Source organism: Thunnus maccoyii, chromosome 5, assembly GCF_910596095.1.
Source record: "Thunnus maccoyii chromosome 5, fThuMac1.1, whole genome shotgun sequence".
Lineage (NCBI taxonomy): Eukaryota > Metazoa > Chordata > Actinopteri > Scombriformes > Scombridae > Thunnus > Thunnus maccoyii.
Window position 1 is genome coordinate 19,099,555 of NC_056537.1, and position 13,542 is coordinate 19,113,096.

The 13,542-nt window shown below is 39.8% G+C and overlaps 1 long non-coding RNA gene across 1 annotated transcript; it reads left to right on the plus strand.

The window, feature by feature from the left end:
* Positions 1-3,589: 3,589 nt before the first annotated feature.
* LOC121896652 lies at positions 3,590-13,324 on the plus strand. Its single transcript, XR_006096061.1, has 3 exons — positions 3,590-3,672; positions 8,651-8,719; positions 13,057-13,324. It is a non-coding gene; the product is annotated as an uncharacterized LOC121896652 (long non-coding RNA).
* The last annotated feature ends 218 nt before the right edge of the window (positions 13,325-13,542 follow it).

A 13,542-nucleotide genomic window follows, 5' to 3' on the forward strand; every position in this document is an offset into this window, starting at 1 on the left:
TGTGAAGTTGTAGCACCACACCTTGTACTTTCCTGTGAGATGGCTCTGGTTGATTCTAGCTAAGGCTTCTGAGAGTTGTTTTTGTGCTGCCTTACCTGTTTACTTATCAGAGAGGTCTACATTATATTGCCTCTCTAGCCTTTGGATGGACTGTCTGGCCAATAGGGGGATTTCCTCACCGCCTGCGACAAAGATGGTGTTGTCGCTTCTGACATAAAGTACTTGTGATGTTAATGATGCTGTTAAATTTCTATTTTTGAATTTTGATATATTCAAGATGTTTAATACTTATTCTTTAATATTCAAATTCCAATTTCTTTATAAAAAGCTAATGAAACAATGAGCTTTATGGAATTTGTATGATATGATGTGCTTGTGGTGCATATTCTTTAAGGTATACAACTTCTTCTTCTTCTTCTGCAGTCTATAGCAAGTAGATGATTTGTAGTTCATGCTGGGCTGAGGCATGGGCCTGCTTTGCATACTGGCGCATAGTTTGTAGGAGCAGGTCTGAAGTCAGCTTCATGTCTAAATTAGAACACTTAGTAGCAACACATCGTAAATGAGTCTTAATGAGTTTCCCAGCCGTTATTTTCTGCACTGTTAGACAGCCCTATGGCAGCACTGAGATGTCAGCCGCTCCTGCTGGGGCTAATATTCTCCAACCACCATGATGACACTGCCACCAGTCTTTCACATACACACAGGTAATTGCATGCTCCAGGCTTATATATATTTGTGTGTGTGTGTGAGAGAGAGAAAGAGAGAAAGAGACAGCTCGCTGTGTTCACTAGGAGATACTGAAGGAGAATGTATCCAACATAAGGAGAAGAGGAATAACATGGTTCTCTCTGAGGGTTGACAAAGGACAACACATGAATTATACCTCAACAGTGTGACTGTGTGCTTTCATGCAGCACAGTATTTATATGTGACGGTGCATGTGTGTATTTCAGTGTGTACACATGTCATTTTAAAAATGTGTGCCTTCCTAGGGGAACAGATTTGTTCCACTTTTCAACACAACATATGTTAATGACAATGCATTTTACAGTACAAAACCATATGCTGTTATCCAAAAGCAGATACACATGTGTTAAAGTGGAACATCCTTTTTAGTGTGCATGGTGTGTGTGCGCATGCAGCAATAATCGTCTCATGACTCATCTGAATACTAAATCTCTCTTTGAGACTTCCATGCAAAACACCTCAAATCCCCATGTATGCTGCTAAATGCAAAAACAAAAAATCATGCTTGCTTTTGCATTTTTATCAAACCGCTGGCAACATCTGCCGCAAAGACTTAGATATCTGTTAGCTGAATATGTGGGGCAGCATACATTAATCATAACGATATTGAGTGGAGTGACAGATACTCATATCAGCATTTACATAAACAAGTGGAACAGCGTATGAATCCAAATGATGTACCATAAAGTATGAATGATGTCAGACAAGAATTGTACCACGAATGCTAGAGAGTATGAGCTTATAGGTGACAGGAAATCCAAGAAGCCCCGATTGTAACCTAGAATAAACTCGATAACTGCAGTCACCTTGTCTTCTGCGGGTCAACCTGACATCTCTAATTGCTTGTGTCTGAGGATGCTTGTATTGTGATGTTTTTGTGCGAAAGTAAAAAATGGAGGGTTTCTCCCATCTGCGGATTTAACATGTCTGCATTCAAACGGCAGAAGCTAGTCTATGAATAGAGTGCTTTTGTAAAATGTTCGAGGGATGTGTGCCAATCTAATAAGGCTGCTATAAGGGTATGATGAATACAGCATCAGAACAAGTATATGCACTGTAATCTGGGTGTGTTGCGTCACCTCAAACAGCTAATCTTCTTACAGTAAAAAAGCAAGCAACAAGGATGCTGCTTAGCTGGGCAAAGAGGAAACAAACACACAACACAAAAGAATCTGACTTTTTCTGTTTGCCTGTCTATCTGTCTGTTATGTCTCAGACTCTTTGGGGATTTTTTAAAACAAAGCAGGTGGAAGAAGGGTAGATGTATTTTTGCTACATTATGACTGTTCAAATATATGTTTGTGAGAGTGTATCTGGGTGTGTATTGCTAATCAATAGGTTGCAAGAGGCTTTTAACTGTTATCTGTTTTTGTAACATTCAGTTGTAAATCCCTCGGGAGAATGTTCACTATCACAGTATTACACACTGACATTTTTTTATTGTGCTGTCAGGCCACCCTACATGTGAGTATGTGTGTGTGTGTGTGTTTGTGTGTTTATGCATGTGTTTCTTTATAGCTTCAGGGGAAACAGGCAAACTGATGTTCAAGTGCAAGCTGGATAGAATACACATGAAGCATCAATATTTTGCCAGTGCAGAGGCAAGGATTCAGCTTACTGCACAGTGTGAATCATTGATAAATCTTAAAATATCAGGAATCAGAAACCAAGGATATTAATCCATACAGCTCCCTTACACTTTCTCTTTCTCTTAGGTTTTGTATATAAACACACAAACACTTACATACATTTGGTATATTCAGCTCTGACTTACTTTTAGGCTGAATTTTTAGGCTGAATTAGAACTTTTTGGCCTTGAATACATGCAATTTTGTAAGCTCATGGAAAAGCACCTTGTCTTTCCCTCCCTCTCTTCCCCATCTCTCCTTCACCTCTTCCTGCCTCTGCCCCAGCTCTCATTCTTCACTCCCACCTTCTTCCTCCTCCTCGCTGACTACAGGGCAGGGTAGCAGAACTGTCTCGTCTTTGAGACGTGAGGAGTTTGATCTTCAGAAAGTGGAATCTAGATAGCATGTCTTGCTGTGCTTCAGGGATCTGTGTGTGTGTGTGTGTGTGTGTGTGTGTGTGTTTGTGTGTGTGTGCGTGCATGTGAGTGTGCATGTGCGCTCCCATGTGTGTCTACCTTACAATCCAGAGGACAATAAAAGCCCCAACCCTGACATTGCTCAATTCTGCTAAGTAAAGCAACAGGAAGAGTTAACAATTTTCAGCTGCAGAACCCCAGCTTTGCCTTCATAATACTCACAAAATACAGTCAGGAGTCATATTTATGATATGTCATAGCCTCATTGTAAACACATACTTGGACACCTAAATATAAATGGCTTTTAATTATGTTTTCTTTTTTTTCTTTATTCACTATTTTATTTCATTGTCTTGTATCTATATTTCTATTTCTTGATTACCTTGTGTATTATATTATTTTCACTGTATCATTATTATCTGACCAACAACAACATTTTCCTCTACACAGTTTTTAATATAAACTAAAATATAAACAGATAAAATGCAGTAAAGGGTTTTGCACATTGACTCTATATAAGGATGGATGTAGCGAGGTGTCATGTCACCCATTGGTTTACATTGGAGTCAGTTTGATGTCCAGAGTTGCTGCTTATGGTTGGCACCATCTTTTCCATTTGAGGCCATGACCTTCCAAATAAGGAGTGCAGGGTGTTGATTTCACGCTCTGGAAACACACCCCGCTACCCCAGACCAAATTGAATGATAGCTTACGTGGAACACCGAGTGGTGCACAATTGTGCTAACGTTAGCTACTTTAGCTAAACTGTGTTAACAGGGCAGGAATCGTGATCAAGTGACATTAAAATTAATGAATTATTAACGAATATTGCAACAGTAGTCCGACTCACTGCGGGTCCGGAGCCAGGAGAGCAGCAGGTGAGTGAACTGTCAATCAACTCTGTCATCTACATGGCAGACATCAGAGCCTAGTATAAGTCTTCAAATCTTACTAACGGAGCAATAATTTCCAAAATGACCACCAGCACACTTATTAAAGGGCCCGAATTTAGCGTTCGAGACTGTAATGACTCATTGAAAAAAATGATTTACTTAGTATTTCTAGAGAAAAGTTGACGCTTTTTTAATGGCAGTCAATTGGAGCCAGCATCTAGTGGCCGTCGGTGGCATTGTACTTTAAGGTAGTTACATCTACCATAGCCGTGGTAGTTGCTGCTTGGTTTTTGCCCCACAAACAACAAATGAAATAGAACATCTCCCCGCAAACTTGCAAATTAGTGTGCAACTTTATGTACAGAGATCTATACGTATAGTCTGTTTACAATTTCACTTGGATGGGGCTGGCCTATATAAGGTTTCCTGCTCTTGAAAGAACACATTTCATGAAAAATTGTGTGCTCCCAATGAGCAGGAAAGTTTAATAAATGAAATGATACAAGTGGCCTACAAACATCTCTGCACCTTTTTATTCTGTGGATAGCCAGATAAATCAAAGCCAGTGTTTGGCCTTGATTTTGTCTTTTCAAAAAAAAAAAAATCATTTCTTTCTGCCGTCAATATTATAGAGCTTTCACTCCCTCACGTTCCTCACTGTGAATGCACTGCAGGAATGTCAGGGCTTCACTGAAATGTGTGTGTCGTGCACATCAATTTGTGTATCCATTTCCTTGTATAATTTTGTTCTATCTATGTGTTTCTAGTGCCTCTCTCTCTAGCTTAAGATCTGCTGTAAAAAATATTTCTAAGAGAGCGTGACCTGACCATTTGACCAACACTCACTATTTCACCCCGTCAAACGCACAACAACATTTCTCTAAGCCTTCCCACCCACACAGTTTGGGTATGGATTAGATAACCAATGTGTTTCCTGCCTCACTGGAAGACATTCTTCCAAACAGGTGTAGCTTTTAGACAGGAGTCAGTGTATTTCTGGTGTGTGTGTGTGTGTGTGTGTGTGTGTGTGTGTGTGCTCTTGCACACCTGTACACCTGTGCCTGTGCACATGTTCGGGGAATAGGTGATGTGTGTTTGAAGTGCAGAAGCACCAAGCCAAGTGTTGCATACTGCTGGATGGCTTTGTTCCCAGATGAAACAGAGAGAGGGGAGAGAGAAACAGAGAGTGAGAGCTAAGAGACAGAGACACAGCTGAACTTAAGTAACCCTCCAACAGTGTCTCACACTTTGAATTTAGCAAGAATTTAACTGAAAGAGTTTAACTTTCCTGATTGTCACTGCCTGAACTTCTGCCGAACACCCAAGCTGTGTGTCAAGGTAGAAGTAACAGGAACTTTCTGAATGCTTTAACTCTACAATTTCAGATAAACAATGCTGTCAGTATGCCAGACAAAGACATTATTCTCAATGCAGAGTTACAGTGTGGTGTCTGAATGATAAGAACAGCATATAGTCTATCACTTGCTCTCATGCACAGAGGCTGCTTTTCCTTGTCAAAATGTGTATGTGTGCATAAGTGGAAGTGAATGCCTACATGCATGTGTGTGGTGTATTTTTCCATCCACATCAAGCTGTAAACAGTGTACTTGCTCTTTTCAATGAGCAGTGAACAAAAAGGTCACTATCTTCAGACACCAGGACAACTGATAACATGCTACAAAACTCAGTAATTAATCTGCATTTTACAGTAAAACAAACATTTTGAAAGTAATATCACTTCAGACATGTCAAAGTATGCGCATATACAGGAAGAAAAACATAATTGTTAGAATATAAGTCAGAGAAGCCAATGAAAAAATACATTTTCAGCTGGGGATTGAAGCAAGGTTGATTATAGAATCCTCTGGATGTTTCCAGCTCGTGATGAATGTCAACAGTATTTTTTTGCTTTCGTTTCTGAAACATGAGTCATGCACTTTCTGTAGTTGAAAAAGGTTTGGGTGACGGTGAGATACTCTCATATTCAACTGATTTACTTTCCCTATGGCAGCGTGCACTTTTCTACACAGTGGGGCATAACCTTGATCCATGATTGAGGGCTGACTTCACTTCACAAGCTAAAGGTGTTTCTCAAGCGCTTTCTTTATCTAATTTTACCACATATTCTTCTCTTTTTAAATGGGTCTGCAACCCTATTATAACTTCAAAAATAAGACATATTCACACAGGACTAATACTATCTGGGAATGTCAATTAATTTGTAATGGCATTGGATCATCAGTGATTTTACTTCCATTTGAATCCACCAATGCAATACTTTGGAAAGTAAAAGTTCCAGTACAAATAAGCCGATTTCCTCACTGCCTTACTTCATTAACTTAATTTTTTATTCGTAGAGAAAAGAAATATTTCCTGCAACATAATACTAATCCTGTGCTATGCTAATCACATCAGTAACAGCTGTAATTTATGTTTGGCACACAGTTCTTTTTTGTCTTCAGGTTTGTGTGTGTGTTCGCTTGTGATTTAGCCTAAAGTTATGTTAAGTGAAAAATGGCACATTTAGTGAGGAGTCTGACTGTCAGAGACCCAGATTTTGTTTATGGGATTAAACCTTTAATCTCACCCTTACATTATCATTATTTAGTTTTTAATATCCATTGTATTGTTAGTGAGTTGAATACTAAATGGGAAGCAAAGGGAGGACGCATGTTTCAGCCCATACTAGTCTCATCTTGGTCCAGTGTTGTTACTGTGTGACCTGAAATATCCTGGTTTACACACATTCATACACACATTGAAATGACTGTGGTGAGGTGTGGCCCCCTGTGGTGACTGCCATGTATATCCTGTATGTGCACACTATTTTTAGTGTGTAACTCTGTTTGAGTTTGCACTGTGATTGGTGTAGCTGGTGACACACACACACGCTGTAAAATAAGCCTCTTTTTATAAAGTAATAGAGTTATTTTATCAGCCTGTTTCTCTCTTGGTTTTTGTAGTTTCCTTCAGTTAGGTGGATTCAAACATGTGGACAGCTAGAGTGGCAAGGATGAGGTGGATGAATAAATCCACTGGTTTATCACTCTCAGCATGTGGTCCTGTTTATAGGCAGCCTGTGAGGGAATTCAAATCAACTCCGCTCTGGCTCTGACTCTGGGTTTCTATTGTTAGACCCGAAGAGATTGGGTACCTTTCTTTTCCCCCCTTCATTCCCCTGACTACATTTTCCTAGTTTCCACTCTCCTATTCTCCCATCCTCTCTGCTCATAAAAGGTTGTTAAAATATACAGCTTAAAAAACTTGAGGTAACTGGAGTGCTCTTGTTTTGCCCTGAGAACAGCCTCTTACTCTAGGTGTTCATGTAAAAATGATAGCATATGAAAGATGAAACCACTGAAGAAACCCTCATGATTTTGTCAAGGATTTTAAATGCATCACAACTGTTTACTGTCATTTTGTATACTGGCAGTCTGCAGTGGCTCAAAAGTTTGTTTTCTTAATCTGGAAGAGCTCAATAACCGGAAGTCATGTGGTTCTTCCTAAATAAACTAACCAGTTGTTGGATCTTTTTTGTCTTGGCTGTGGCTGGTTGGAGTATTTTTTCAGTGCATGTTGTTCATTTCCTTTACATGGATCTCTTGACCATTCCCAAAACCCATGACACAATAACAAATGATCTTATATTGCCAAATTGTCCACCTCTGCATTCGTCACTCCTGCCATTCATCTGCATATTTTACATCCCTATATTTGCCCTGAACTGTGGACCCAATACTTAAAAAATTGCCCATAAGAAAAGGCATGAATTGCAGTATTTGTAAATTTGACAACCTTACACCTGCATTAATTGATTTTTTGGTAACCTGGGAGCAGCAGAAATAAGCTGCTAACACATCATTATTTCATCACTTTGCTGATTCAAATAGTTTCTTTTTGTTCATTTAAAAAAATTATAGTCACTCATTGACTATGTAGTTCATTCAATTTTTTAGTGAAGTCATCTGGTCCTCTTTCTATTCACATGCACTTCAGTAAATGCAGTAAGCAAACTTCACAGCTCATAAGGCTATTATATCTGGCTCCGATTCTGTCTTCAGCTCAGTCATTCAGTTAAGACGTTGCATTCATTTCAGTTCAAGGACTATAAAAGCAATGTTTATATGTACTGCTTATACTGTATATTAGCTTAGCAGCCACTTATTTGCAATAGAGTTATCGCATCATGATTGTTTCTGTAACTTCCACAATTAGTTTTTAACAAGGAAGTAATCACAGCTGAGCTTACCACTGTGCTTTATTCATTCACAAGTGAGGAAAGCTCCACTGCTAAAAGCTACTGAAAAGTTTGTGACAATGATGATTCAGTATAGTCAGTTCAGTTCGAAGATTATGTTTTTGTACATATACTGAACACCTCTAGAGATTGCCTTTTTACACATCTACTAATAAACATGGAGCAACATTAGCATCCACTTAGAGTCATGTTTCTGGCCACCTAGTGAATGCTACTCCAATATTCACTCTCCTTTTAGCTCTGGTTTGGTTTAACTTCTGATATAAATATTAAGCTCTTTATCTGCTAACTGCTCCACTATATTCACTGCTAGTTGCTAACTTTGTCTGACATTTGGTGCTGGGCAGGTAGTGTACAGTAGGTTTATCTGAGCTTTTTCTCTGTTCACAGCTGTCTGCTGCGGCTGAAAACAACACTGATGAGAACTATAAGAATGAACCAAAACAGTTAAGTTGCAGGCCGAAAAACCAAACCAATGAGCTAAAAGACACCAAATAGCTCCACAGAGCTGAGACAAATGGCTTAGTTGGGTGATAATTCTTTGTGGGTTTGTCACTATGAGTGACACATTTCACATAGTCATTTGATGCCTTACTGCTATAAAAAATATTGATTAGAGCAGCTTTAAGGACAATGACAGTGGGATAAAATCTTCATTATCTCATGTTTTCTGTTATCTCTGCTCTCCATTTCTCTACTGACCAGATCACGTTGAGGGGACTGTTAAAATTCAGGCCATGGTGAAGTATCAAGGTGACCGATGGTCAGATGAAGGTAAAAAGCTGTCGCATCATTCATCACAAAGACATATGAAGACAAGTGAGGGAAGGGTGTTGTGGTCAAAAGACAAGGAAACATCATTGCATCCATACCAGAAAACAGTAGGCTTGAATAAATGAATAATCCCAATAATCAAGACAGGTCATTGCATAATCCTCAAAAATCCAAATGTATATGTCACAATTTTACCATAACCTTGGTGAAATGCTAACTATAAGAGCTGTCCAGGATTTTTTTTTTTCTTTTTCTTTTTTTTTTGATAGAAATCGGAATTGTCTGAAATGACATGGTCAGGCAACGACATCATCAGTTAGTGACAGAGATGACTTGAGTCCTAATGGGTGAACCATACTGTATAGCCTGCTTCACATTAAGAATTTAGCCCTGAATATCTATTAATCTGCACGATAGACTCCACAAGTCAAATATTTATTAGCTCTGATTAGGAAATTCATATTTTAGATATGACTGTGTCTCATTCCTCTGAGCTCATAAATATTCACATCATTTCAGATGATAACCTCAGAAGATTTCAGACTAGACAGAGCTTCTCTGTCAAAGATTCTGCTGTTCAGATGTGTATCATATCTCAAAAAGTTTCTTTGAACTTTATTTCATTGGGTGTTGAAGATTTTGTGGGTGATTATGTCAGACACTTGTTTGCATTTGACTCAAACTACAATCCTGATGGGTTTCTGCTTTTTGTTGTTAGATGCTTGATAAATGCCTGTGTATATTTTTTCTGTGAGTGTGTGTGTGTGTGTGTTTGTGTGTGTGTTTGTGAGCAGCGCAGATGAGTAGGCCTGGGAATTCTCTTAGGGACAGATGAAATCTTCAGGAGCAGCATAAAAAAGAAGCAAAGATAGAGAAGATGGTGTTTGCCAAATTAGCCTGAGATCTGATTGACTGAAACTAGTCTGTGTGTGGTCACATTGTGTGTCTGTGTGTGTGTGAATGAGTGTGTGATAATGTGTGTGCACTCATTGGCAGAGTGGTGTCTTTACAAGTTGAAGAGATCTTCCTATTGGACTATACAGGTCATGGGAACCTGCTCTCTCAGGGTCTCCATTGGCCATCTCATCGCCCCCCTTCCCACACACACACTACACACACTACACACACACAAACATCAGAGGTTGTAGTGTGACATGGTGCTTTTCCCAGTTGCTCTGTCTCCCAGTATCAACACTCCCCTCTCAAGAAGATTAACACCACTTGTTTTTGCCAACAAGTTTACAGTCATACATGTCTTAACCTGTATACAAGACCCTGAGGGCCAGTGGTCCCAAACTTTGTGGTCCATAGATGTCCTACCTTATCTTTGTCCATAGGTGGCAGGTAAATGCTGCCACATATCACAACACTTGTACTGGAGAAACAGGATTAAACACTTTAAATTGAGTGATGTTGTATTTCATAATAAGAAACTGCATCTCATTTCAGAGAGGACAGGGCACTTCACTCCTTCATAGACCCTTTGCTCAGTGTAAACAAATGTGTAAGGAAAGGCAAAATGTTTGAAATTGACATAAAAAATTATTATCCTTCTTAAATCAGCCGACAATATGATGCATTACCTCAATTAAGCTCATTTTGGGGGGTCGGATGATTTGCAATCCATTAAGCAATATGCAAATGGCCGTGTTTGTTTGGGGATGTTGGGGAAGGATGGAGGCAGGGAGAGAGAGAGAGAAAGAGAGAGAGAGAGAGAGAGTGAGAGAGAGAGAGAGAGAGAGAGAGAGAGAGAGAGAGAGGGAGACAGAGACAGAGAGAGAGAGAGAGAGAGAGAGAGGGGAGAGGGATGGAAGGCAGGAGAGGCAAGAAAAGGAGAATTCGGTGTAATTGGCCAGGCAACTATCCTCTGCTGTGGGCCTAATGAGGTATACGCACATAGACACACACACACACACACACATTCACATGCACATGGAAATCTAAGATGTCAACTGCGATGGCTGGTTGGCCTTTAGTGTAAAAAGTGCCTTTATATTTAATCAATAAACTTGACAAGGCAGAGTTTGAGGGTGTTTTGGGATATATTTTTGTATGTTAACCTCTGGGATTGTATCTTTAATTTTGAGAAATATATAAAAAATTATGTGCCGCATAGGTACACATATGTGAGCTGCACCCTGCTCACTTTCATGCACTGAAATTAATCACTCACCACTGACAGCTCAACAAGTATAAAAGCAGCAAAGAAAAGAAAAGAAAATAGAACAGAAAAGAATCAAACTGACTTGCATATAAAAAGGTCCCATTGAGAACATCACCTGGCTGCCCTTTAAATTCTCTCTATGCCATTGCGCAGAGAGAGTAAGTGTACGACCTGTAATGAGCTAATCCGTGTGTAGCCGTGTTCAGGCCTGCTCAGGGAGACTGTGTTCTCTCAGGCTGAACCATCACAGTGCTGTCGCCTCTCCAGCACTTAATGACTTTCTGTTCTGTGGACAACTTGGGCCAGAGAGATTACATATAAAAAAGAGTGAGAGAGAGAGAGAGAGAGAAAGAGAGAGAGGGGTGGGGGAGTGGGGGGTGGGGGGTCTGGTGAGCAGTGAAGCATGTCAGGTTCTCAAAGTTTGTGTAAATTGGTTCAGACTGGTGTTGATCTTGATTACTGATCGGTCCTGGTCCTGTGCTGCCTGGCCTGCAGTAAACTCAACATCTGGGCTGAACTTCATTGTTCCAGACAATTTATATTTGCACTGGTGAGTTTGCAGAAGCAAGACATGGGAGAGATGAGCCTCCAATGGCAGAGCTACATAAATGTCAGTTTGCCAAGAATCTCCCAGAACTGTCATAATGTACAATGCTTGTACACACCCTCGTCCACTCTTTTAAATTAAAAAAGATCAGTGTTTTCTAATCGGATACAAATTAACACCATGCTTGTGTACCTGTCAGCCCAAACAGCTTATGGTTGTGAAATTAATGGGGTGACTTTAGAGGTCTGGTGCATTATTATGATTTGGAACAAGTTGGAAGAAGGAGGAAGCTTTTGGACATTGACCTTTGAACTTCTAGGACTACAGAAATAACCAGTATGAACAAAGATTCTTCAACTGGGGTCAGTCTCTAGTGAGCTACTGCAGGTAACATGTCGGTAGAACTTGACATCCTGAGATCGATGACATCATCATTGGTAGGTATGAGCTACTTACCATGGATGAAGTTACAAGATGGCGCCCCGCTCATTCCTATTAAAGTTGCTCAGTGGTACATACAGCTAAAAACATTCTTCATGCTTCCAGCATCCAGCCATAGAGCATGTGCACTTGAGTCCTTCTCCAGCTAAGCCGGTTGAGTGCATGACAAGACAACCACTGGCCGATTTGGCTGACCTCCTGTTGGCTCCCCACACAAATGAATGGGATGAAATAATTCAATCATACAACTCCTTGAGACCTTTCAAATGTTATTGGACTGAATGAATCAAATTCTAATAATTACAAGAATCCTTTTGCAGGGTTTGTGATGCTCAGAAAAAATGTATTCACTGTTTTACAACCACTCCTTTTCCAATGATTGTGTATATGAAAAATACTTTTTTGGCCAGTGTGAGTCACGTGATGAACCTGGAAATTAATTACCCAGTGCAGTTATTATGCCAAAAAATCTACACAAAATCTGCTGCTCCTGGGGGCTTGCTGCTTACCCAGTGACCTCCTGGAATCTTGTTGTCATCGTGAGGTTGCAAGTCAAACAGCTAAAAGTCACTGCCCCTGGCCAAGAAATAATCTGGCACATATCCTCCCATAAAACCACAAATTGTCATTTTTACAGTTCAGGTTTTGTACAGCTTAAACAAATGAGATATTACAAGTTAATCAGTGAGCTTTAGAGGGGCTGGAAGCTGGATTTTTTTTTACCTTTGGGCAGAGCCAGGCTAGCTGTTTCCAGTCTTGATGCTAAGATAAGCAAATCTGCTGCTAGCTGTAGCTTCATATAGTGTACAGACATGAGAGTCATATCGATTTCATCTACCTCTCGGCAAGAAAACGAATAAGCATATTTACCAATATGTCAGACTATTGCTTTACCAGGAATGACAGATTTCTTTACAGATAAATTTAACAAGGCATAATTGTAACTACTACTAACGGATGATATGCATACTGTCACACAGTGTTATCTTGACCAAGACTATGCTAAAAATAATATGGTATACATGTGGGGCAAGCTATTACATCTTTGGAAAACAGTTATGAGTTCTGTTTCATTAGCCTTTATGTTGTTTCAACATGACCCTAAACTTTCCCCAACCCTTAACTAGGGGTTTTTAGTTGCCTAACCCTTCACCAAACTTTAAGAATCACTCTGCCCTTCTGCAGGTGTGATCCATACAGTCTGTAAGTTGGAGAAGTCATCACCAAAACTTTGACAGGAAGCAGGTCACAGTCAACAAGTGGCTTATTGTAATGTGGAGACGCTGTAGATGCACTGCACTGGGAGATGGATGTGGAGGACTCGGGGCAAAGCAGAAGATGTCAAACCAGCCTTAATGATTCTCTGCCAACAACAATATTCCAGCTGCTCTCAAAGTTAGTGTTGTCAAAATGTTTTCTAAAGTTTGCAAAGCTAGCTAGTTTGCGATCCTCACAGAAAATATCCAATTTTTTTAACTGTAAGGTGCATGGTGCATTGTGTCAAACCAGAGCACATAACCCTCACTGATGCAAATGTATCACCCTACCTGAATATGAAACCCTGCCACTGTGATTTCAATATCAGATGGCTCAGTCTAATAACAATACCTCTATTATGCAAACAGATGTTCCTTACAAAAATGGATCCAGCTACAGGCAGCACTGTAAATG